The sequence below is a fragment of the Dendrobates tinctorius genome, unplaced genomic scaffold, assembly GCF_039654945.1.
Source record: "Dendrobates tinctorius isolate UK_male_01 unplaced genomic scaffold, ASM3965494v1 ptg000060l, whole genome shotgun sequence".
NCBI classification, from domain to species: domain Eukaryota; kingdom Metazoa; phylum Chordata; class Amphibia; order Anura; family Dendrobatidae; genus Dendrobates; species Dendrobates tinctorius.
Window position 1 is genome coordinate 62,465,591 of NW_027361728.1, and position 13,664 is coordinate 62,479,254.

Here is a 13,664-nt window from a genome sequence, read left to right on the forward strand (position 1 = left end):
TTATTAGATATATGATACTGAAATACCTGTTGCAAAAACCAAAATTGTTATAAAGAAAAAAGGTTAATATTAATAGGGGTGCCCAAACTTTTACATATGACTGTAACTGTCATGTGACAGATCGCTGCACATTGCGCTGCTGCGGGGGTCGCAGGAAAGCACGGACCCATTTTCGTTTTTGTAATATTTAAAATGTAAAAGATGAAAAAAAAAAATGTATGCCTAAAATACAAAGGAAATGTGTTGTCTTTAACTTTAGGCCTTTTATAGATCATTTCATCTTCAACTTGCTTGACTGTTCACAATAACAGTAATTTTGACCAGGGGTGCCCAAACTTTTACATTCTACTGATGTTATTTTTATAAGGTGTGTATATGTGTTTTTTATTTTCACGGGGTCAAACATTTAGATCGAGAAGAGGTTGTCCAGTGGAGAACTCCTTTAAGCATGGTGGCTCAGTGGTTAGCACTGCAGCCTTGCAGCGCTGGGGTCCTAGGTTCAAATCCCACTAAGGACAACATCTGCAAAGAGTTTGTATGTTCTCCCCGTGTTTGCTTGGGTTTCCTCCTGGTACTCCGGTTTAGATTGTGACCCTCAATGGGGATAGAGCCAATAATGTTTGTAAAGCGTTGTGGAATTAATGGCCTACGTGCACTGAGCGATCTAGCTTAGATCGATCAGTGCACATGATTGCCTTTGATCTGCCTGTGTACACAAGTACTCAAACGACCGGTTTGCCAATCAATGGTCATATCATGTCATCGGTTGGTCCACATAAGCAGGTCATAAATGCACATATGTGGCCACTTCTCTGCCGGGCATTGAGATTCTCGTGTCAAATATCAAGTCAATATGCCAGAAACATTTTTCATCATAAATATTTTTCATGGACAAGCAGGTTTATACCAGAATATACTTGAATGCACCATATTATAAAACTCACATCAAAATTGCCACGAGCTTCGAAACACCCATAATGTACTGTGCATGAAAAAGCATCGCGTGGACATAAATTCAGTTTATACTCATTTTTTTTTTTACATCAAACATTTGGTACCTGTGTTTTTTCACTTACTCTCATGAACAGTGGAGCAAAACGAAAAGAAATTACAAAATTGCTTTGTGTGAAATGTAAATCTGCGTCTCTGTATTTATCCTATCTGTCTTTTCTTACTTTTCTTGCTCAGTACACAGTGATCTGCTGTGGATTAAGGCATTTTCCATCACTAACATTACTGTGTTGAAAAATTGCTTTAATTATCCAAATGAGTTTAGCTCAGCACAATTATCAGTACTATGTGGAAGACGAACACAGATAATTGCACTGACGGATGGGATATTTTGGAAGGTACAATGTATTATGTAAATATACTGAAGAGCAGAGCTTGGATTTCGTCATTGTCTTCTGTCTTTCTTCAGAGCATGTGGCCTCCAGTTGTCACGCAGTCCTTATTCCATGTGTCACTGCACACCCACATCATGAAAGGCTGATCCATCTAAATAACAATGAGGGATCAGCAGTATCAGCAGAAATATTCATAACTAAGACCATTTGTCGTGCCCCGCTGCTGAGGATTGCATGTAGATCAGCTAACTATCTTAGCATTGAATGATACCATTATTAAGCCCTATGTTCATTGCATTGCAAGCATTCATTCACGTTCTGTCTCCCTGTGTCAGATGATTATAACTAAGCCTAGTAACTTCATACATCGATTCATATTAAAGATGACTAAGTGGATGAATGTGCACCACTGTCTCTCGAATAGGATGCTAAAAAGTTTCCGATGCATCTACTGACCTTACTAATAAGGCATGATCTCCTCCTTCACTGGAGCTGGATTAATTATCTCCATACATCCTTGCCAGCTCATGAATAAATTTTCTTTCTTCGTAGGAACTGATGAAAAAACTTAGTATTAATGGGTGAGATAGTGCAACCTTCTGAATAAAACAATATCAGGCTACGTGCACACGCTGCGGATTGAGGTGCGGATTTGGCAGCGCGGATTTTGTAAAATCCGCAGGTAAATCTGCAGGTCAAAAGACCTGCGGTTTTACCTGCGGATTGGCCTGCGGTTCTGCCCTGCGGTTTTTCATCTCCACAATGGAGGAGATGGCAAACCGCAGCGGACATGTCAATTCTTTCTGCGGTTTCAACCGCAGAAAAACCGCGCGGAAAAATCCGCACCGTTTGCACTGCGGTTTTTTATTCCCATAGGGAATAATGGTACTGTACACCGCAGCAAAAACTGCTGCGGGTCCGCAGCGGACTAAACCGCTGCGCAACCGCAGCAGAATCCGCAGCGTGTGCACATACCCTCATAGTGTGTGGCACATTAGTCGGCTGTTTTACTTTTGCCAAACCAGATATGGATCAACCTCTGTTACTTTCTCTTGATTATACCACGCAGCACCATTATATTCTGCAACACTTTACGAAGATTGTTACCATTAGTGTTAAGGGCCTGTCACACTAAGAGATATCGCTAGCAATATCGCTATAACTTGTGACGTTATAGCGATATTGCTAGCGATATCGCTATGTCTTATACTTACCTACGACCCGCTCCCCCGCTGCTTATCGCTGATCGCGCGAGAACAGGCTGGACAGTTTCTCGTCATCAGCTTCCTGCGGCGCTTCCTGCTGTGACAACGAGCGACGCGTGGAGCCGGGCGGGAGGACACAGGATCGCCTGGTGTGACAGGTAAGTAGCGACCCCCGACCCCAGTGATGTCGCTAGTGAGATCTGCCTGTGTGGCAGCTCACTAGCGACCACTTAGCGATGCACCAGCGATCCTGACCGCGTCATATCGCTGGTCAGGATCGCTGGTGCATCGCTAGGTGTGACAGTACCTTTAGTCACTGTCCCCACTGGACATCACAATTTGTTTTACCCATATTAGAAACACACTGAGGACAATTCTATTGGAATCAAATTAACATTTCAGGAGTTTGGGAAGAAACTAGAGGTCGGCAAAGATAGTTTATATCTATATAAATATACTGTACTTTGGCCTCAAGTCATCAAGACTGGCGTTCACGTTGGTTTTCATGAGGGGGTGATATGGAGTGCGAGGCTCCTGATTCAATAGGAGGCACATGCCTCAGCACATGCCTCATAATGAATCGAGAGGGTCTGAGGAGTGGCGTGTACCTCTGTGTGCACCTCGCCACAGATCCTAGTTCCTGCTGGAGTAAGATTTGCGGCATAGTAAAACCCTCCACTCATCAGAATCACATCCCTATCCCACCTCACTGCCGTCCATTTTGACAGAGCTGGGAGAAAATAGAGTGAGAATGCCAAAAGTCACATCATTTTAGAGCAGGCTGAATTCACACTAACATTTTTGTGACTTGACAGTTCTTCATGCAAGAATTCTGGCATAAAAGCTTTGATTAATCTGGCCTTATATATATACACAATTTTTTTTATTGTTTTGAGGTTGAAAGGTCCATCAGGTTCAACCCATAACCTAAAATATTAATCTAGAGCAGAGCTAAAAACCTATGAGGCACATGGCTATTGTCCCATAATAAGGAAAAAGTCCATTCCCAACTCCACGCACAGTATGGCAATTAGACAAGTTCCCTTGATCGAAGTCCCATCACAAAATCTAGTCCCACTACCCTGTAATATTATATTTTTCATGAAAGGCATCCAAGCCCTCCTTGGAGTTGTTTAGTGAATGGACCATTACAACCCTATGTAGCAGATAGTTCCATAGTTTCACTGCTCTTACAGATAACAAACAGTCTGTAATGATGATTAAACTTTCTTTTCTCTAGACATAGAGGATGCACCGATGTCATTGTTGCAGGCCTACGTGTAAATAGATAATTAGAAAGATCTCTGCACTGTTCATTAATGTATTTGTATATTGTAAGCCTTCATTCTTCCAAACTGAATTACACCAATTTTGATAGCCGGTCTTGGCATTGCAGTCCACCCATTTCCTTAATAATCTTGGTCGCTTTTCTCTGTACATGCTCTAGTTCAGCTAAGTTCTTTTTTACACACTGGAGCCGAAGATTGTGCTCCCCAAACACAGGGAGAAGACATATATTCATCAAAGCGATTATGGGTCGCCCCTCACACCCAGCGGGGTACTCGGTACCGGGCCGGTGTCAGGGGGAATGTGTCACAGCAGCGGTGACCTGGTCCGTGGCCCTGGGCGCCCAATATCAATGGCGGTGACGTTAATGGTGTTAAAGTTTATTGGAATAGTTTGTGACGCCACCTGTGGTGCTCGGCAAGTGTGATGTCAGGCCGACGCTGCGGGCAGATCCTCTGGGACTGATAGTATGCGCAGCCTAGATGGTAAAGCTCCCCACAGGCGGAGCTGTAGTCCCAGGGCAGTGTAGGTGCAATGGACGAGGAGAGGCGCAGAATGGTATACATGTTGTTACCCAGATGTAGCGGTGCTGGAATAACTGGAGGACACCAGAGTATGCGGTTCCAAAGCTTTACTCACTGTTTGCAGTTCACACAACGGCCCGCCTCCGCACTGTGTTCTTCAGGTCAGGGCCCCAGCCAACCTCCAGGCAGGATAGGATTCTCCCCTCCACCCTCCGCCAATATGTACCTTACTGAACGACTCCTCCAATGCGCCTTTAGGTGCGAAGCACTTCAGTAGTTACCCTAGAATGCCTCTCTCTAGGTGTTCCTAGTCTCTACTTGTATGACAGACAGCTGTAGCCTGCTTCGGGGACTCCTCTATGCGTCCCGGCTCTATATTCAGTGGCTGTTGTGTCCCAAGCCTATGATGGGAGTAAGGCGTTAGTGGCTCACTACTCCTCCAGTGTCTGTTGCCGGACTTAAAGATCCAATCAACCTCGGGAACCGGGCCCCGGCCTTTGCGCTCTGGACTGGAAGGGTTCTCTCTCTTTCTCATCCTGCTTCCCACCGTCCTTCTATTCTCCTTCGTTCCGATCTGTTCTATCTCTCTTATGGACTCTGTAGTCTCCAGTCTATGTCTCCTTCCTTCTGTTCCTTTCCGGTGCCAGCCGGCTCAGGTCACTGAGGCAGCTGCAGCACTCCTTCCTCCATCCCTCTTCCAGGGATCCTCACTCCTGTCTGAGTGACTTCCTACTCCACTGACCTTCTGTCAGACTGACTTGAAATCTTACACCTTCCCTCTCTTTTATAGCTAACTCCACCCGCCTCCCCAGGACCTCTCGTGTTACGAAGCCAGGGACCACAAAAGGCACCCTATGACCTTTCCAGCATAAAGCATGGATGGGTCCCTGCTGAACTATCCTGTGTGTGGGGTGCAGGTGTTGGAATGTGAAAGGGAGTTCCCACCCTACCTGGATGGTGGGGTACCACACCTTAGGAGAAGGTGCAGTACCTCTGTGGCGACTGAAGCCTCAGGGGCGCCACAATTACAAAACAAACACTTTGAAAAGTCACAATGTTTTTGCACACTGTGGAGTTGTGCAAAAGTTTAGCGACTTTTTTCTGTTTTCACTCCAGACCGAGACAGCTCTGCCAAAATGGGTGGAGTTGGGACAGGATGGGGGTGCACCGGGTGTGGCAAGATCCGCTCGTCTAATAAATGGCGGGCTTCGCCGTGCCTTATGCCACAAATTTCACTAAGATTTGTTGGTAGGTGCATGCCACTATTCAGACTAGCCTAGTTCAGTAGGCAGAATGCGCCTATTAATGAATCAGGCGCCTATGACTCCAGCACGCCCCCTCATTAAGACTGGCATCAACAATGCCTGTCTTGGTGAATTGGGGCCATAAACTGTACATAGGTAGTGTGCTTGGTCAGAATTACACCCCAGATGCCTGTACTTAGAGACCAAGACTAAGCTGGGTCACTATGCTGGCTAACAAGAACAGTTCTCCTTTTTACTCCTGTTGCCTATCGGAACAATTTATTTACAGCATTAATTTTCTTTCTGTACATCTGAAAAACGTACATGTCAATGGTTTTTGCCTAAAACTTGCCTATAATTAAGAATGATGCGCCAGATCCTGGTTTCAGATTGCTCCAGAATTCTGGCACGCATTGCTTTGCACAGATAACTTCTTTTCATTCATTTTGCATCTGTTTTCACTTAATCTGTGTTACTTTTCATAAACTTTCAGTAAACATGGAAAAAATTATTGACTATGTCATACAAACCGTTGGTGCGATCAGAAGAATTAAACACTTATGAATACATGTTGGCTAGAATCCTTATTTACCAGGTCTGTGATTTATCATGTGTGGAAATATAAAGGGAATGATGTCTTTTATATGCAACACAAAAGGTTTATTGTTTTTATGTCTGGCTCATTTGGTTTCATGTTTTCTGCTCTAATCAACCTTCAAAGTGGTTGAAAGTGACTGGACGGTTTCCAAGTAATTCATCCCTCATTCATGAGGCTCTGTGGTGGTATTCTGTACCATCTAATTGGTCTCTATTGCCTTAACATTGATATGTCGCTGGAATAAAAAGAGATTGAGACTTTCAGGCTGCCCAGTCTTTCATCTTGTCATGAGATTCTGCCCAGGAAAAGAATACTAGGCACACAAGTAATGTCATGTTTGCTGTTACAGATCAAAGATGCTGGAAACAAATACAGTTTACCTTCAGGTGTTAAATTATCCTTTCGTCATTGATGTTTGATATCAAACAACACGCAGTCTGGATGATATCTCTGACTAGTGTTGAGCATTCCGATACCGCAAGTATCGGGTATCGGCCGATACTTGCTGTATCGGAATTCCGATACCGACTTCCGATATTTTTTCAATATCGGAATTCGGCATCGGAATCGGAAGTTCAAAGTTGATTGACAGACTGACGTCATCATGATGCGCGGTGTGTGCGCATCATGATGCGCCGTCATTTCGGGCCTTCCGGGGGTCTCTGCCGGCCTGCCGGGGGGCTGTGCCGGCCTGCCGGGGGGGCTGTGTGGACTGCCCGGGGTCTGTACCGGCCTGCCGGGGGGCTGTGCCGGCCTGCCGGTGGTCTGTGCACCCTGTGGGGGTCTGTGCCGGCCTGCCGGGGGGCTGTGCCGGCCTGCCGGGGGGCTGTGCCGGCCTGCCGGTGGTCTGTGCAGGCTCCGGGGGGCTGTGCCGGCCTACCGGGGGGGCTGTGCCGGCCTGCCGGTGGTCTGTGCAGGCTTCGGGGGTCTGTGCAGGCATCGTCCGATGGGACTACAAGTCCCATCGGGCGATGCCTGCTACCATGACAGTGATTGACACATTAGCCAATGATGGGACAGTAGTAGTCCCATCATCCGGCTAATGTGTTAAATGTTAAAAAAAAAAAAAAAATACTACATACATACTACATGCATGCTACATACATACTACATGCTACATACATACTGCATGCTACATACATACTACATACATACTACATGCATGCTACATACATACTACATGCTACATACATACTACATACATGCTACATACATACTGCATGCTACATACATACCACATACATACTACATACTACATATATACTACATGCATGCTAAATACATACTACATGCTACATACATACCACATACATACTACATACATGCTACATACTACATACATGCTACATGCATGCTACATACATGCTACATGCATGCTACATACATACTACATACATACTACATACATACTACATGCATGCTACATACATACTACATGCATGCTACATACATACCACATGCTACATACATACCACATACATACTACATACATACTACATATATACTACATGCATGCTACATACATACTACATGCATGCTACATACATACTACATGCATGCTACATACATACTACATGCATGCTACATACATACTACATACATACATACATATATACTACATACATACATACATACTACATGCTACATACATACCACATACATACATGCTACATACATACTACATGCATGCTACATACATACTACATATATACTACATGCATGCTACATACTACATGCATGCTACATACATACTACATGCTACATACATACTACATGCATGCTACATGCTACATACATACCACATACATACATACTACATATATACTACATGCATGCTACATACATACTACATATATACTACATGCATGCTACATACATACTGCATGCTACATAAATACTACATACATACATACCACATATATACTACATACATACAATACATTCATACAATACATACATAGACATACAGTACATATAACATAGAGTAACATACTTACCAATACTTGTCACATTGTTCCCCGAAGCCATTGTCGTCTACGGAATAAATATTAACATAACAAACCACAAAAATACTCACCCACGATCCGAAGCAGTCCACGAGTGTGTCCCACGACGATCTTGGGTAGAGAACTGCAGCATCAGATGATGCTGCCGTTCTCTACGGGCTGCAGGAATCCAATGACGGAAGGTAGGTATCCTTCCGCACTGTATTCCTCCGCCACTTAAAAAAAAAAAAGTCCCTAGTCTCACTTTATGCCATTGCTGCGTGGGAAATTCCCACACAGCAATGGCATAAAGTGAGACTAGGGACTTTTTTTTTTTTAAGTGGCGGAGGAATACAGTGCGGAAGGATACCTACCTTCCGTCATTGGATTCCTGCAGCCCGTAGAGAACGGCAGCATCATCTGATGCTGCAGTTCTCTACCCAAGATCGTCGTGGGACACACTCGTGGACTGCTTCGGATCGTGGGTGAGTATTTTTGTGGTTTGTTATGTTAATATTTATTCCGTAGACGACAATGGCTTCGGGGAACAATGTGACAAGTATTGGTAAGTATGTTACTCTATGTTATATGTACTGTATGTCTATGTATGTATTGTATGAATGTATTGTATGTATGTAGTATATATGTGGTATGTATGTATGTAGTATGTATGTAGCATGCATGTAGCATGCAGTATGTATGTAGCATGCATGTAGTATATATGTAGTATGTATGTAGCATGCATGTAGTATATATGTAGTATGTATGTAGCATGTAGCATGCATGTAGTATGTATGTGGTATGTATGTAGCATGCATGTAGTATATATGTGGTATGTATGTAGCATGTAGTATGTATGTAGCATGCATGTAGTATATATGTAGTATGTATGTAGCATGCAGTATGTATGTAGCATGCATGTAGTATATATGTAGTATGTATGTAGCATGTAGTATGTATGTAGCATGCATGTAGTATGTATGTAGTATGTAGCATGTAGTATGTATGTAGCATGCATGTAGTATATATGTAGTATGTATGTAGTATATATGTAGTATATATGTAGTATGTATGTTGCATGTAGTATTTATGTAGTATGAATGTAGCATGTATGTAGTATGTAGTATGAATGTAGCATGTATGTAGTATGCATGTTGTATGTATGTAGCATGTAATTTTTTTTTTTTTTTTTTTACATTTAACACATTAGCCGGATGATGGGACTACTACTGTCCCATCATTGGCTAATGTGTCAATCACTGTCATGGTAGCAGGCATCGCCCGATGGGACTTGTAGTCCCATCGGACGATGCCTGCACAGACCCCCGAAGCCTGCACAGCCCCCCGGCAGGCCGGCACAGCCCCCCGGCAGGCCGGCACAGCCCCCCGGAGCCTGCACAGCCCCCCGGCAGGCCGGCACAGCCCCCCGGCAGGCCGGCACAGCCCACCGGCAGGCCGGCACAGCCCACCGGAGCCTGCACAGCCCACCGGCAGGCCGGCACAGCCCACCGGAGCCTGCACAGACCACCGGAGCCTGCACAGACCCCCTGGCAGGCCGGCACAGCCCCCCGAAAGGCCCGTACAGACCCCAGAGAGGCTGTACAAGGGCAGGAAAGGGTTTTTCTTATTCCGATACCGGAAGTCCCATAGACTTGAATGGGACTTCCGGTATCGGAATCGGCGATACCGATACTTTTTTTAAAGATCGGCCGATACCATCCGATACGATACTTTGAAGTATCGGACGGTATCGCTCAACTCTACCTCTGACATATTAAACACACGGTTTTGCATAAAAATTGGATTGATTGTAGTACGTGTGCCGACTGGGGGGTGGTCCCTTTCGGCTGCGAAACAGACTAGAGCCAGATGCAGAAATACCTTCAATCAGATCCACTTTATTGGGTGTCTTCTTTGACATCCACAGCAGTACGACAGCTTCTGTACACTGGCCCGGGTACCTACCACCTCCTCCTACTCCTGTTGGCGACGGCGCTCTGGGATCTTTCACTGTGGCTGCCATTAGGCCCACGGCCACAGCACTTCCCCCGGTCGAGTCTGCCTGCTTAGACACTACATCTTCGGTGTCCAGCCGTCCGGTACCCCAGGTGTCCTTTATTCTGCATCTGTTGTTCTGCAGCTGTCCTGTCAGGGCCACCCCCCGACTATCCGTCTCTCTCCTCTGTCTCCTCCTGAGCTCTTCTCGCCTCTGTCTCTTTCTGAGCTCTTTCTTCCTCTGTCTCCTCCTGAGTTCTCCCTAACCCCAGGACTCTCCTTCCTTTTATCCCCTTTCCTGGGAATTCCCCTCCTTAGTCCCCGTAACGCCGCCCACCATGACTTGGCATTTCATAGCTTCAGCTGCTGTTAGGTCCTCTTCTCACTATTTCTATGTCTCCATCTAGTGGCCAAAACTCAGTACTACACTGTCTCTAACTCATTCTAGCTGTTGTCCCACACATACAGTATATACACATTCCTGTCAAACATTGTACATTTTACATTCACTTTCCTCCATCAGACAGGTCCACATATCAGTCCACCCGCCTACATGATCATCAGCTTTTGATTAAGAGGTGCTTGCTGAATGTTAGATCGCTTCTATCATTGATTATCGGTGATGTAGAGATTATTGTGAAATATCAAAAGAAGTAGTTGTTCCAGCCTTTCTTCTGCTGGTAGGAAACAGGATATTCCTTTTAAGGGTTTTCCTTTTCAAAAATGTCTACTAAATTGTAATTGCCGTATTCAAAATAATAAAATCATCTGTTATTTATCCTCCTCAGGTCAAGCACTGTGTCGCCGCCACTTTCCCAGCTAATCACTTGGTTCAACGGCTCATAACGCCTATATCGGCAGAGCCATCACTGCTACAGCCTACACACAATCACCAAAGTAATGGCGGAGACACAGCGCTTAACCTAGAGTGGAGAAGTTACTGATGATAGTATGATTTTGAACGATAATCCCTGCAACAGAAAATCCCTTTATGAGGAATAGGGGCAACCTCAATCATTTCATAGTGCCATGCCAGTAATAAACAACAGTCACTCTGTGTTCACTGACCCTACTAAGCTCACTTTTGAAGAAAGATGGAGTTAAGGGACTTGAATACCTGGAAGTCAAGTGAACTCTTACTTAAATGGATTTACTGAGATTAGGAAAACTTGGGGAAACAGTATAAAATTAGAAAAGACCAAATACTCACCTCTTAAATCCCTTCGATCCAGCTCTGTTTCTATGGCCATCTTCAGAAAACCCATTTAATTAATATTCCAAAGTGCATTCATACATATAGTCTACACATCTGTTTACTTATTTATGGTCCTTATATAGCAATAGAATATTGTATAGTGTGGCGCCCCTGAGGGTTCAGTCGCCACAGAGGTACTGCACCTCCTCCTGAGGTGTGGTACCCCACTATCCAGGTAAGGTGGAAACGCCTGACCACACTCCAACACCTGCACCCAGCACAGACACTTTAAAATAGTGGAGCACTCTGTAAGTGAGCTGCTTTGGTTCTCGAATGGTGCTGGTGAAGCAGGTGGAGCTTAGACTGCACAAGAGAGCGGAAGAAGATTAGGAAGGGGTCAGTTAGTGAGAGAAGATCCCCGGAGAGGGATGGAGTGAAAGCAAGTGCTGCAGCAGACTCCTGTGATCTGGAGCTGTTGGCACGGGAAAGAGCAAGAGAAAGCCTAATTCTTCAGAAGGAAGATAGATTAGTACGGAACGTGGGGAGAAGAGAACTGAGGACAAGGGTGAGCGCAGAGCTCTTACTTAAGTTAAAGCGCATGGTTCGGAGTCCGGTATCCGAAGTTGTATGGACTTTGATGGTCCTGCAGCAGAAACTGGAGGAATAGAAGTTGTCACCACTTTATTCCCACCTAAGACTCGGGGGCACAATAGCAACGTGTGTGAGCCGGGACCTGAGAGTAGGAAGTCCCCGAAGCGGGCTACAGCTATCTGCAGTACGAGTGGAGTTCCAAATAATATCTAGAAGGAGGAACTTGAGTTTAATTCGCAACTACAAGTACTTCAGTTTAGGTGCTAGTGAGGAGATGTTCAGGAAAGGCATATGTTGGAGGAGTGCTGGAAAGGTGTACTCTATCTTGCCTGGGAGTTGGCTGAGCCCCTGACCTGGAGGACACGGCACCGAAGTGGGCATCTGTATGCGCAACAGACTGAATAAAGCCTTGGAACTACAAGCCCTTGTGTCCTCCACTTATTCCTGCGCCACTCGTCTAGCCCTGCTACATCTCTGTGCTTAACACTGCATCATCTACCTCCACACCTATTACTACTACCCTGGGACTACAGCTCCACCTGTGGGGAGCTTCAACATCATTGTTGCACCACACCATCTGTCCCAGAGAAGCAACCCTGCAGCACTGGCCAAACTGACCAAAAACCACAGGTGGCGTCACAAATCATCTCAATAACTTTATCCCCATCACTCTACCCCTTTTACATTGCCTGAGGCCACGGACCGGGTCACTGCCACTGTGACATCTCCCATTGAAATCAATGGGCCCGGCCCCGAGTACCCCACGGCCTCTGGGGGCGAGTCAATAGTAATATAAAGAAATAGTAACAATTCACATTACTCCTTTTCCCCATCTTGGCTCACTGCCTAATACCCAGGGGGATCCACACCCTCAGAGGGAGAACATGTAAACTTTATACTGTACTCAGTGGGACCCACACCATGTCAGAGTAATCCTGTAGACTTTATACAGTATCCAAGTTGACCCACTCATCACAGACAGAACATGAAGACGTTATACAGTATACATGTCATCTGAGAGAGAAAATGTAGATTTTCTACATTTCCATGGGGACGCATGCCATCAAAGGAAGAATGTCACGATTGGGCTGGCGAGTAACCTGGGACCAGGGGCACCTTTCCTGGCCCTGACACTAGGGGGCACCCTAACTCGCCCTGTTCCCCGGGATACCTCAGACGGCAAGGATGCCGGGGCCTCCGCCCTAGCCCTGTCTCCTAGCTTTAGCCCTGCGTCTGTCCCCCTCTCCCCTCCTGGGGAAGAGAGGCGCTACTGTGTACCGAAGTACACCAACCCGACAGACAGGGGAACGAGACAAGGGTAAAAGAAAATTCCACTCACAAGTAATACTCTCACAAGCAACAGAGGTATACACCGGGGTGTGAAGGATGGGGGAAGAAAACAAAGCAGGAATGGATGAGGAATCTTCAAGCGCACAAACCACACAGTCGTCGCACAATAAACTCCTCCAGCACTCCTAACACCAGCTGCTCCTCTCTCTCTCCAGATCCTTGAAGCAAATGCTATCTCAGACAAAGATCTGGCCAGTGGACCTAGTCTTTATAGGAGAGAGGAGTGGTTAACCAAGCACAGCTGAAAGCAGGGATTTCCACATGACCGATTAACCCCAGTCCTGCTGAAAGAAACAAACACCCTTAATACACCGGAGAAGTGCTTTTTCTCGGCGGCAACGCAG

At 45.5% G+C, this 13,664-nt stretch overlaps 1 long non-coding RNA gene across 1 annotated transcript in view; it reads right to left on the reverse strand.

The window, feature by feature from the left end:
* Nucleotides 1–1,233: 1,233 nt before the first annotated feature.
* The window catches only part of LOC141092653 (uncharacterized), a 55,934-nt gene continuing 43,503 nt past the window's right edge, over nt 1,234–13,664 (reverse strand). The window contains exons 2-3 of the long non-coding RNA XR_012232865.1: nt 1,803–1,901; nt 1,234–1,497 (exon numbers count right to left, since the gene is read on the reverse strand). This is a non-coding gene — a long non-coding RNA (uncharacterized lncRNA). The remainder of the gene's footprint in view (nt 1,498–1,802; nt 1,902–13,664) is intronic.